Genomic DNA, 14,301 nt, shown 5'->3' on the forward strand with positions numbered 1-14,301 from the left:
GTATCAATGAGAATCCCGTGAAAAGAGGGACACAATCTCTGCTTCGACGGGACGTGCCAATAAAACCACCTCGCAACACGTGCAGTGGCAGGCTCGGAAAAACGGTTCGTCATGACCAGATCACGGCATAACGTCATTTTTAGAAAAGCTGTCAGCAGATTAGATTTGTGGAAATATTATTCTCCCAACGGTGGTATGTGGAATTTGTTGCAGAGCCGGACACTATCCTTGTGTTCAAAATCTTCTATGGAATATTCGGAGGAGGAACCCGCCTTGCAATGCCGAAGACAATCTGCGCGCGGGACTCATCGTCATTGAAGCCTGGTTCAGGGGCTACTGAGGGAGTCCTAGATTAGGGGGTCCTCGGACAGCCGGACTCTATCCTTTGGCCAGACTGTTGGACTATGAAGATACAAGATTGAAGACTTCGTCCCGTGTCCGGATGGGACTCTCCTTGGCGTGGAAGGCAAGCTTGGCAATACGGATATGTAGATCTCCTCCCTTGTAACCGACTCTGTGTAACCCTAGCCCCCTCCGGTGTCTATATAAACCGGAGGGTTTAGTCCGTAGGACAACAACAATCATACCATAGGCTAGCTTCTAGGGTTTAGCCTCTACGATCTCGTGGTAGATCAACTCTTGTAATACTCATATCATCAAGATCGATCAAGCAGGAAGTAGGGTATTACCTCCATCAAGAGGGCCCGAACCTGGGTAAACATCGTGTCCCCCGCCTCATGTTACCATCCGCCTTAGACGCACAGTTCGGGACCCCCTACCCGAGATCCGCCGGTTTTGACACCGACACCTCCCAAAATGTTTTTACCTCTAAGTTTTTCGCTTTGAGCTCTGGCACCTCTACAAATCCCTACTTCCCTCTGCGAAGGGCCTTTCTTTTACTTTATGCAATTTTTTGTTTGAATTTGAGTCTCCATCTTCTCTTATAAAAGCACCAACTAGGTGGCAATATGATCGTACTTGAGTATTGGGTGTAAGCTAATATGCGAGTGTGTTTCATGAATGGATCAATGGTTGAGCATGATGGGCTAGGGATAACTTATTTTAGCATTGATATTTTGAAAGACATGGTTGCTTGTTGATATGCTTGAGTATTTAAATTATCATGTCAAAACTAGACTATTGCTTTGAATCACATAAAAGTCAAAATGTCCATGCTATAAAGAAAAGAATATGATATGACATGTTAGGCAGCATTCCACATCAAAATTATAGACATGTTGGAGACGTATCAGCATCCCCAAGCTTAACTCCTACTCTTCCTCGAGTAGGTAAGTGATATGACATGTTCCATGCTGTTATATTATCAATCTTGGATGTTTTATAATCATTTTATATCATTTTTTTGGTACTAACCTATTGACATAGTGCCAAGTGCCAGTTGCTGTTTTCTGCATGTTTTTTACATCGCAGGAAATCAATATCAGACGGAGTCCAAATGCAACGAAACTTTACGGAGATTTTTTTGGACCAGAAGACACATAATGGGCCCTGGCTGCGCCTGGGGGTGCTCCAAGGAGAGCACAACCCACCAAGGTGCGCCAGGAGGCCCAGGCGTGCCATGGTGGGTTGTGCCCACCTCGGGTGCCCCCCGGACCGCCTCTTTGCTCTATAAATACCCCAATATTCCAGAAACCCTAGGCGAGTCAACGAAATATTGATCCAGCCACCGCAGAGTCCAGAACCACCAGATCCAATCTAGACACCATCTCGGATGGGGTTCACCACCTCCATTGGTGCCTCTCCGATGATGCGTGAGTAGTTCTTTGTAGACCTTCGGGTCTGTAGTTAGTAGCTAGATGGCTTTCTCTCTCTCGCTGAATTCTCAATACAATGGTCTCTTGGAGATCCATACGATGTAACTCTTTTGCGGTGTGTTTGTTGGGATCTGATGAACTTTGAGTATATGATCAGTCATATCTTTTTATATCCATGAAAGTATTTGAGTTTCTTTGATCTCTTTTATGCATGATTGCTTATAGCCTCGTATTTCTTCTCCGATATTTGGGTTTTGTTTGGCCAACTTGATCTATTTATCCTGCAATGAGAAGAGGTGCTTTGTAGTGGGTTCGATCTTACGGTGCTTGATCCTAGTGACAGAAGGGGAACCGACACGTATGTATTGTTGCTACTCAAGATAAAATGATGGGGTCTATCTCTACATAGATAGATCTTGTCTAAATCATGACATCGTTCTTATTGCATTTCTCCATTTTTCCATACACTAGATGCATGTTGGATAGCAGTCGATGTGTGGAGTAATAGTAGTAGATGCAGGCAGGAGTCGGTCTACTTGCCCGAGGTTCGATCATCGGTATCTTCATACCTAGTTCAATCTCGTTACCGGAAAGTCTCTTTACAGAGCAGCGGCAGCTGCCGCCTGCCGCCTACCGGCGATGCAAGCCAAGGCCCCCGCCTCCTCCCATCCTTTTGCACCGGCAGTCCACATCATCCTCCTCCTTTTCCTACTCCCAATCCACTTCTTTCATGGAGCACGGAGACCGGGTTAACGGCGGATGTAGGCACTGACAGTGCTAGAGAACCAGATGTAGGCGTCGGCGCTGGAGTTGCAACACCACGTGCTTGGGAAGGCCATCCCTTTCTCCTTCCTATCTTGTGTTTAGTTTAGTGATAATGAAAGGCCCAACCTGTATGGTACCTTTGTTATGTTGGGAAACATAGCATGCAATTTAAAAAAAATTCCTACGCTCACGCAAGATCTATCTAGGAGATGCATAGTGACGAGAGGGGGAGAGTGTGTCTACGTACCCTCGTAGACCAAAAGCGGAAGCGTTTGACAACACGGTTGATGTAGTCAAACTTCTTCTCGTTCCGACCGATCAAGTACCGAACGTACGACACCTCCGAGTTCTGCACACGTTTAGCTCGATGACGTCCCTCGAACTCTTGATCCAGCAAAGTGTCGAGGAAGTAGATGAGTTCCGTCAGCACGACGGCGTGGTGACGGTGATGGTGAAGTAATCCGCGCAGGGCTTCGCCTAAGCACCGTGAGAATATGACCGAGGGTGTAATCTGTGGAGGGGGGCGCCGCACATGACTAATAGATGTTGTTGTGTGTTCTAGGCGCCCCTTCCCATGTATATATAGGTGGGAGGGGAGGGGAGGCAGCCAGGGCACCCTAGGGCTTGGCCACCGCCCCCTAGGGGCTCTGCCTTGCCCTGCGCCCCCCTTTCCTTGTATACGGAAGGGGGAAGGAAAGAGGGGAGAGGGGGAAGGAAGGGGGAATCCTATTCCCTCTCTGTCCTTTCCTCCTCCCCTTTTCCTTCTCCACTTAGGCCAGCCCATATGGGGTGCACAGCAGCCCCTGCTGGCTGCTGCGTTTCCCCTCTTGGCCCATTAGGCCCATATCTTTTGTCGGGGGTGCCCGGAACCCCTTCCGGTGACCCGATATGTACCTGGTACCCTCGGGAACACTTCCGGTGTCCGAATACTGTTGTCCTATATATCAATATTTACCTCTCAACCATTTCGAGACTCCTCGTCATGTCCGTGATCTCATCCGGGACTCCGAACAACATTCAGTCACCAAATCACATAACTCATATAATACAAAATCGTCATCGAACATTAAGCGTGCGGACCCTACGGGTTCGAGAACTATGTAGACATGGCCGAGACACCTCTCCGGTCAATAGCCAATAGTGGAACCTGGATGCTCATTTTGGCTCCTACATATTCTACGAAGATCTTTATCGGTCAAACTGTTATGACAACATACGTAATTCCCTTTGTCCATCGGTGTGTTATTTGTCCGAGATTCGATCGTCGGTATCTTCATACCTAGTTCAATCTCGTTACCGGCAAGTCTATTTACTCGTTCTGTAATACATCATCCTGCAACTAACTCATTAGTCACTTTGCTTGCAAGGCTTCTTATGATGTGTATTACCGAGAGGGCCCAGAGATACCTCTCCGATACTCGGAGTGACAAATCCTAATCTCGATCTATGCCAACCCAACAAACACCTTCGGAGATACCTATAGAGCATCTTTATAATCACCCAGTTACATTGTGACATTTGATAGCACACAAGGTATTCCTCCGGTATCCGGGAGTTGCATAATCTCATAGTCGAAGGAGTATGTATATGACATGAAGAAAGCAATAGCAATAAAACTGAACGATCATTGTGCTAAGCTAATGGATGGGTCTTGTCCATCACATCATTCTCCTAATGATGTGATCCCGCTCATCAAATGACAACTCATGTCTATGGTTAGGAAACTTAAGCATCTTTGATTAACGAGCTAGTCTAGTAGAGGCTTACTAGGGACACGGTGTTTTGTCTATGTATCCACACATGTATCAAGTTTACGGTTAATACAATTCTAGCATGAATAATAAACATTTATCATGATATAACGAAATATAAAATAAAAACTAGTAGAGGCTTACTACGGACACGGTGTTTTGTCTATGTATTATATTTCCTTATATCATGATAAATGTTTATTATTCATGCTAGAATTGTATTAACCAGAAACTTGATACATGTGTGGATACATAGACAAAACACCGTGTCCATAGTAAGCCTCTACTAGACTAGCTCGTTAATCAAAGATGGTTAAGTTTCCTAACCATAGACATGAGTTGTCATTTGATGAGCGGGATCACATCATTAGGAGAATGATGTGATGGACAAGACCCATCCGTTAGCTTAGCATAATGATCGTTCAGTTTTATTGCTATTGCTTTCTTCATGTCAAATACATACTCCTTCGACTATGAGATTATGCAACTCCCGGATACCGGAGGAATACCTTGTGTGCTATCAAACGTCACAACGTAACTGGGTGACTATAAAGATGCTCTACAGGTATCTCCAAAGGTGTTTGTTGGGTTGGCATAGATCGAGATCAGGATTTGTCACTCCGAGTATCGGAGAGGTATCTCTGGCCCTCTCGGTAACACACATCATAAGAATCCTTGCAAGCAAAGTGACTAATGAGTTAGTGATACGTCTCCATCGTATCTACTTTTCCAAACACTTTTGCCCTTGTTTTTGACTCTAACTTGCATGATTTGAATGGAACTAACCCGGACTGACGCTGTTTTCAGCAGACTTCCCATGGTGTTATTTATGTGCAGAAACAAAAGTTCTCGGAATGACCTGAAACTCCACGGAACATATTTTTGGAAAATATTAAAAATATGATCCACGTCAGGGGGGCCTCCACCTGTCCACGAGGGTGGGGGCGCACCTGCCCCCCTGGGCGCGCCCCCTGCCTCATGGGCCCCCTGACGCTCCACCGACCTCAACTCCAACTCCATATTTTCGTGTTCGGGGAGAAAAAAATCAGGGAGAAGGATTCATCACGTTTTACGATACGGAGCCGCCGCCAAGCCCTAAAACCTCTCGGGAGGGCTGATCTGGAGTCCGTTCGGGGCTCCGGAGAGGGGAATCCGTCGCCATCGTCATCATCAACCATCCTCCATCACCAATTTCATGATGCTCACCGCCGTGCGTGAGTAATTCTATCGTAGGCTTGTTGTACGGTGATGGGTTGGATGAGATTTATCATGTAATCGAGTTAGTTTTGTTAGGGTTTGATCCCTAGTATCCAATATGTTCTGAGATTGATGTTGCTATGACGTTGCTATGCTTAATGCTTGTCACTAGGGCCCGAGTGCCATGATTTCAGATCTGAACCTAATATGTTTTCATGAATATATGTGAGTTCTTGATCCTATCTTGCAAGTCTATAGTCACCTACTATGTGTTATGATCCGGCAACCCCGAAGTGACAATAATCGGGACCACTCCCGGTGATGACCATAGTTTGAGGAGTTCATGTATTCACTATGTGTTAATGCGTTGGTCCGGTACTCTATTAAAAGGAGGCCTTAATATCCCTTAGTTTCCATTAGGACCCCGCTGCCACGGGAGGGTAGGACAAAAGATGTCATGCAAGTTCTTTTCCATAAGCACGTATGACTATATTCGGAATACATGCCTACATTACATTGATGAATTGGAGCTAGTTCTGTGTCACCCTATGTTATGACTGTTACATGACGAACCGCATCCGGCATAATTCTCCATCACCGATCCAATGCCTATGAGCTTTTCACATATTGTTCTTCGCTTATTTACTTTTCCATTGCTACTATTACAATCACTACAAAACCCAAAAATATTACTTTTGCTACCGTTACCGTTACTCCCATATTACTTTGATACTAAATACTTTGCTGTAGATACTAAGTTATCCAGGTGTGGTTGAATTGACAACTCAACTGCTAATACTTGAGAATATTCTTTGGCTCCCCTTGTGTCGAATCAATAAATTTGGGTTGAATACTCTACCCTCGAAAACTGTTGCGATCCCCTATACTTGTGGGTTATCAAGACTATTTTCTGGCGCCGTTGCTAGGGAGCATAGCTCTATTCTTTGAGTCACTTGGGATTTATATCTGCTGGTCACTATGAAGAACTTGAAAAACGCGAAAACCAAAATTTATCCCTCAACTACGAGGGGAGGTAAGGAACTGCCATCTAGCTCTGCACTTGATTGACCTTCTGTTTTGAGTAAGCTTGCGACACCTAAACCTGCTTTTGCTATTCATTCTGATATGTCGCATGTTATTGATGATGCCACTTCTGCTATGCATGATACTTATGATGAAACTACTTCTATGCTTGATACTACTGTGCCACTTGGTGAATTTCTTGATGAACAACTTGCTAGGGCTAGAGAGAATGAAATTCTTGAAACTCATAATATTGAAGATAGTGATGATGAAGACTCTCCCCCTAATAAATATGAATTACCTGTTGTGCCTGAGGGTTATGTTCTGGATGAAGAATCTGCTAGAGCCATTTTAGCTTGCAATGATAGAAGTGATCTTAAGAAGTTATTAGCTAAATGGAAGCAGCAATCTCTTAATGCTAGAATGAAACCTGACCCTGCTTTTGCTACTTCACCTATCTGTGTTACTGATAAGGATTATGAATTCTCTGTTGATCCTGATATAATTACTTTGGTTGAATCTGATCCTTTTTATGGCTATGAATCTGAAACTGTTGTGGCACATCTTACTAAATTAAATGATATAGCCACCCTGTTCACTAATGATGAGAGAACTCGCTACTTTTATATCCTTAAAATATTTACGTTCTCATTAAAGGGTGATGCTAAGATATGGTTTAATTCTCTTGATCCTGGTTGTGTGCGTAGTCCCCAGGATATGGTTTATTACTTCTCTGCTAAATATTTCCCTGCTTATAAGAAACAAGCTGCTTTAAGGGATATATAATTTTGTGCAAAATGAAGAAGAGAGTCTCCCACAAGCTTGGGGGGCTTCTTCAATTACTTAATGCTTTGCCTGATCATCCTCTTAAGAAAAATGAAATATTTGATATCTTTTATAATGGACTAACCGATGCTTCCAGAGATTACCTGGATAGTTGTGCGGGTTCTGTTTTCAGGGAAAGAACACCAGATGAAGCTGAAATTCTATTGAATAATATGTTGACAAATGAAAATAATTGGACACTTCCTGAGCCAATTCCTGAGCCTATTCCTAAACCAACTCCGAAGAAGAGGGTGTTCTATTTCTCAGTCCTGAAGATATGCAAGAGGCAAAGAAATCTATGAAAGAAAAAGGTATTAAAGTTGAAGATGTTAAGAATTTACCTCCTATTGAAGAAATACATGGTCTAAATTTACCGCCTGTTGAAGAAACATATGATCTTAATTCATCACCTATTGAAGAAACTCATGGTCTTGATAACCCGACACAGGTAGTAAAGGTAAATTCTCTCTATAGATTTGATGAAGGTGATATTCCTCACTATAAGTCTGCTAGACAATGCTTAGAAGAGTTTGATAATTTTATTGTCAAACAAGAAAACTTCAATGCTTATTTTGGTAGACAATTGAAATACAATTCCGATACGCTTGAACACTTGGGTGATTATATGTCTAGAGTTAAAGGTGAACTTAAACTCATTAGTAAACATGCTTCTATGGTTACCACTCAAGTAGAACAAGTACTTAAAGCTCAGAATGATTTGCTCAATGAATTAAATAGTAAGAATAATGATTATGCTGTTAGAGTGGCTACTAGAACTGGTAAAATGACTCAGGAACCTTTGTATCCTGAAGGCCACCCTAAGAGAATTGAACAAGACTCTCAGAGAAATAATTTAGATGCACCTAGTCCTTCTAAAAGGAAGAAAAAGAAAAATGATAGGACTTTGCATGCTTCTAGTGAACCTATTGCTGAACCACCTGAGAATCCAAATGATATTTCTATTTCTGATGCTGAAACACAATCTGGTAATGAACATGAACCTAATGAAAATGTTAATGATGATGTTCATGTTGATGCTCAACCTAGTAATGATAATGATGTAGAAATTGAACCTGCTCTTGATCTTGATAACCCACAATCAAAGAATCAACGTTATGATAAGAGAGACTTTGTTGCTAGGAAGCACGGTAAAGAAAGAGAACCTTGGGTTCAGAAACCCATGCCTTTTCCTCCCAAACCATCCAAGAAAAAGGATGATGAGGATTTTGAGCACTTTGCTGAAATGATTAGACCTATCTTTTTTCGTATGCGTTTGACTGATATGCTCAAAATGAATCCTTATGCTAAGTATAAAAAAGAAATTGTTACTAATAAAAGAAAGATACCGGAAGCTAAAATTTCCACCATGCTTGCTAATTATACTTTTAAGGGTGGAATACCTAAGAAACTTGGAGATCCAGGGGTACCCACTATACCATGTTCCATTAAAAGAAACTATGTTAAAATTGCTTTATGTGATCTTGGAGCCGGTATTAGTGTTATGCCTCTCTCTTTATATCGTAGACTTGATTTGAATAAGTTGACACCTACTGAAATATCTTTGCAAATGGCTGATAAATCAACTGCTATACCCGTCGGTATTTGTGAGGATGTGCCTGTTGTGGTTGCAAACGTTACTATTTTGACGGACTTTGTTATTCTTGATATTCCCGAGGACGATAGTATGTCTATTATTCTTGGAAGACCTTTTTTGCATACTGCAGGGGCTGTTATTGATTGCAACAGAGGCAATGTCACTTTTCATGTTAATGGTAATGAGCATACGGTACACTTTCCGAGGAAGCAACCTCAAGTTCATAGTATAAATTCTATTGGAAAAATTCCATCGATTATTTTTGGAGGTTTTGAATTTCCTCTTCCTACTGTCAAGAAGAAATATGATATTCTTATTATTGGGGATGTGCATATCCCCGTTGAGGTAACATAGTGTCACTCGAAATTTCTCCGGTTCCATGTTAGTCGGAATGAGTTTGTTAACAAGACCTGATCAACCTTGTTAGTGGATTCCTTTTGATGAGCATGAGATGGATGAAATTAGAAAGCACAACCTTCTGTACCCTCCTTTTACTTTCTGTTATTCAGTTGAAATAAAGTAAAAATAGCATTTTCCTGTCTGTTTCCTGAATTATCCGTGCAATATAAAAATACCCCGAAAATAGAAGTTCTCCAAATGCCCTGAAAATGGAATATGATTTTTTCTGGAATATTTGAGAATATCTGGCACTGAGAACACAGCAGGGGGAGCAAGCACCTGGCCACGAGGGTCCAGGGCGCGCCCCCTGCCTCGTGGGCCCATGGTGGCTCCCCTCCACTTATTCCTGCACCCACACACTTCTTCTTCCTCCCAAAAAAATCACCATCCAGCTCAAGCACGAGTTCTAGCTCATTTTGCTGCGATTTTTGATCTCCTTGCTCAAAGCACCACTCACAAAACTGCTTGGGGAGATTGTTCCTTGGTATGTGACTCCTCCATTGGTCCAATTAGTTTTTGTTCTAGTGCTTTATTCATTGCAAATTTGTGCTGCCTAGGTGACCATGTTCTTGAGCTTGCATGTCAAATTTATATGGTTCCAAGTAGTTCTAATGCATGATATAGTCTCTAGGCACTTGTAGGAGTAGTTGCTATCAATTTTGTTGAGCTTGGTTCACTTTTGTTTTAAGTTACTAAAAATTTCAGAAATTTTTCAGAGGAAGAAATATGCTTAGGAAAATGTACCAAGGTGGTCATTCAAGGAAGCAAGGACCCAGGCTCGCAATGCGAGATGCCGATGATGAGCCTCCAAGGAACGCTCCAGTGCGGCCTTGTGAATGGCCTTCAGAAGACTTTATGGATCGAGCGGGAATCAAGGAAGAATTTAACGCATATTTGCGTAGCACCGATCTTGTGAGCTTCGAGGAGGAAAAGTGCCGCCAGTACCACTATCTCACTAGTTCCTTTGTGAGGAGGTTTGAATTTTCATCGTCACGCAATTCTCAAACTGTCCTGTTTGATCTTTATGAAAAATCTTACACTATGGACTTAGAGGATTTTACCACTGCTTGCAAACTTCCACAATGGGGTAGTACTAGTGAACCTCGCAAATCTGAATTTAGAGAATTTCTTGCTAGTATAACTGTGGGGGAATCTAGAGATATAGCACAAGCTACCATAGGGAGTATTCATTTTCCTGCTATACATTATTTTGCTCTCTTTATAGGTAGGTGCATAAATGGTAAGGCTGAAGCATGTCATATGTGTGTCCCTGACCTCAGTATTCTTAGAAGTGCTGTGTTAGGAGACAAATCTTATAATTTGGGAGCCATTGTTGCACGTAGGTTGCATCATAATAGATTTAATGGAGATTTCTTTGGTGGAATTTATGCAACCCGCTTAGCTGATTTTCTTGGTGTAACCATACGTGATGATGATATTGAACTGCCTCCTACTTATCTAGACTTTAATGCTATGGTTCACCATCAGGTTGTCGAGAGGAATGAACCACCTCTCCAGTACAGACTAATCTTTGACAGGCGTCACGCCGTCAATATTGTTCTTCCTGCCCCTACTCTCTTTGACTTTCAGGAAAAAGGGAGACATTACATAACCAGAGAGGAGGCGGAGGAGTATAGGAGGAGGGCTGAGATAGCTCGCCTCCAAGATGCAGCACACGATGCAATGACCGCTGCATCTCAGTACGACCCCAACTACAACTTTGGATATCCGCCAGGCCATCCGTGGCAATAAACCAACTTAGGCCAAAAGCCTAAGCTTGGGGGAGTACGTATTTCTCACCGACATTACATTCATGTTCACACACTCATTGCTAGATGTTGGTGCTCATACTCTTTCTCTGTAATATCCATGCTAGTTATTTTCCTTTTTCTTGCTTTCTTCTTGTGTGTTTAATAAACCTTAAGAAAAAAAGAAAAAAAATTAGTGTAACTTTTAGTTAGTTTACTTTTCTTGCTGTAGTAGTAATAATTAAAAAGAAAACCCAAAAATATTTCATGTTCTTCTTTTGCTTGCTGTAGTAGTAATAATTAAAAAGCTGGTATGAACTCGACCTCTCTTGTTTTTGTAAATATGATTAGTTCATCGTTCCTGATTCAGCCTATTATGAATAAACATGTTTGCAATGACATTTAGAGATCATAGTTGCTCGTGCCATGCTTGATTAGCTATGAGTTATAATGGTTTACCTTGCGTGCCAACATGCTATTAAAATGGTTGTGATGTGGTATAGTGGGGTGGTATCCTCCTTTGAATGATTTAAGTGACTCGACTTGGCACATGTTCACACATCTAGTTGAAACAAATCAACATAGCCTTCACGATATTTATGTTCATGGTGGATTATATCCTACTCATGCTTGCACTCAATGTTTATTAATTATAATGCATGTTCATGACTGTTGTCGCTCTCTAGTTGGTCGCTTCCCAGTCTTTTGCTAGCCTTCACTTATACTAAGCGGGAATACTGCTTGTGCATCCAATCCCTTAAACCCCAAAGTTATGCCATATGAGTCCACTATACCTTCCTGTATGAGGTATCTACCTGCCGTTCCAAGTAAATTTGTATGTGCCAAACTCTAAACCTTCAAATGAAAATTCTGTTTTGTATGCTCGAATAGCTCATGTATCAACTAGGGATGTCCGTATCTTCCATGCTAGGCGGGTTATTCTCAATAGGAGTGGACTCCGCTCCTCACTCACGAGAAAATGGCTGGTCACCGGGATGCCCAGTCCCATGCTTTATGCAAACTAAATCAAAATAATTGCAAACAAAACTCCCCCTGGGGCTGTTGCTAGTTAGAGGCACTCGTTGTTTCAAGCAAGCCATGGATTGATGCTTGTTGGTGGAGGGGGAGTATAAACTTTACCATTCTGTTTGGGAACCGCCTATAATGTGTGTAGCATGGAAGATATTGCCATCTCTTGGTTGTTATGTTGACAATGAAAGTATGCCGCTCAAAATATTATTTATCTCTATTTCAAAACCGAGCTCTGGCACCTCTACAGATCCCTGCTTCCCTCTGCGAAGGGCCTATCTATTTACTTTTATGTTGAGTCATCACCCTCTTATTAAAAAGCACCAGCTGGAGAGCACCGCTGTCATTTGCATTCATTACTATTAATTTATATTGGGTATGACTATGACTGGATCTCTTTTACCATGAATTACAATGTCTAGTCAGTCCTTGATCTTTAAAGGTGCTCTTCATTTATATTTTGCGGTCTCAGAAAGGGCTAGCGAGATACCATCTTGTTATATCATATCATGATTGTTTTGAGAAAGTGTTGTCATCCGAGATTTATTATTATTGCTCGCTAGTTGATTATGCCATTGATATGAGTAAACATGAGACCTAAGAGTTACTGCGAATGTGGTTAGTCATAATCTTTGCTGAAAACTTGAATGTTGGCTTTACATATTTGCAACAACAAGAGCAAACAGAGTTTGTAAAAGTTTTTCTTTATCACTTTCAGTTTATCAACTAAATTGCTTGAGGACAAACAAAGGTTTAAGCTTGGGGGAGTTGGTACGTCTCCGTCGTATCTACTTTTCCAAACACTTTTGCCCTTGTTTTGGACTCTAACTTGCATGATTTGAATGGAACTAACCCGGACTGGCGCTGTTTTCAGCAGACTTTCCATGGTGTTATTTATGTGCAGAAACAAAAGTTCCCGGAATGACCTGAAACTCCACGGAACATATTTTTGGAAAATATTAAAAATACTAGAAGAAGAATCCACGTCAGGGGGGCCTCCACCTGTCCGCAAGGGTGGGGGGCGCGCCTGCCCCCCTGGGCGCGCGCCCCCTGCCTCGTGGGCCCCCTGACGCTCCACCGACCTCAACTCCAACTCCATATATTCGTGTTCGGGGAGAAAAAATCAGGGAGAAGAATTCATCACGTTTTACGATACGGAGCCGCCGCCAAGCCCTAAAACCTCTCAGAAGGGCTGATCTGGAGTCCGTTCGGGGCTCCGGAGAGGGGAATCCGTCGCCATCGCCATCATCAACCATCCTCCATCACCAATTTCATGATGCTCACCGCCGTGCGTGAGTAATTCCATCGTAGGATTGCTGGACGGTGATGGGTTGGATGAGATTTATCATGTAATCGAGTTAGTTTTGTTAGGGTTTGATCCCTAGTATCCAATATGTTCTGAGATTGATGTTGCTATGACTTTGCTATGCTTAATGCTTGTCACTAGGGCCCGAGTGCCATGATTTCAGATCTGAACCTATTATGTTTTCATGAATATATGTGAGTTCTTGATCCTATCTTGCAAGTCTATAGTCACCTACTATGTGTTATGATCCGGCAACCCCGAAGTGACAATAATCGGGACCACTCCCGGTGATGACCATAGTTTGAGGAGTTCATGTATTCACTATGTGTTAATGCTTTGGTCCGGTACTCTATTAAAAGGAGGCCTTAATATCCCTTAGTTTCCATTAGGACCCCGCTGCCACGGGAGGGTAGGACAAAAGATGTCATGCAAGTTCTTTTCCATAAGCACGTATGACTATATTCAGAATACATGCCTACATTACATTGATGAATTGGAGCTAGTTCTGTGTCACCCTATGTTATGACTGTTACATGATGAACCGCATCTGGCATAATTCTCCATCACCGATCCAATGCCTACGAGATTTTCACATATTGTTCTTCGCTTATTTACTTTTCCGTTGCTACTGTTACAATCACTACAAAACCCAAAAATATTACTTTTGCTACCGTTACCGTTACTCCCATATTACTTTGCTACTAAATACTCTGCAGATACTAAGTTATCCAGGTGTGGTTGAATTGACAACTCAACTGCTAATACTTGAGAATATTCTTTGGCTCCCCTTTTGTCGAATCAATAAATTTGGGTTGAATACTCTACCCTCGGAGACTGTTGCGATCCCCTATACTTATGGGTTATCAGTTAGTTGCAGGATGATGTATTA

Source organism: Triticum aestivum, chromosome 2D, assembly GCF_018294505.1.
Source record: "Triticum aestivum cultivar Chinese Spring chromosome 2D, IWGSC CS RefSeq v2.1, whole genome shotgun sequence".
In the NCBI taxonomy this organism is placed as follows: Eukaryota; Viridiplantae; Streptophyta; class Magnoliopsida; order Poales; family Poaceae; genus Triticum; species Triticum aestivum.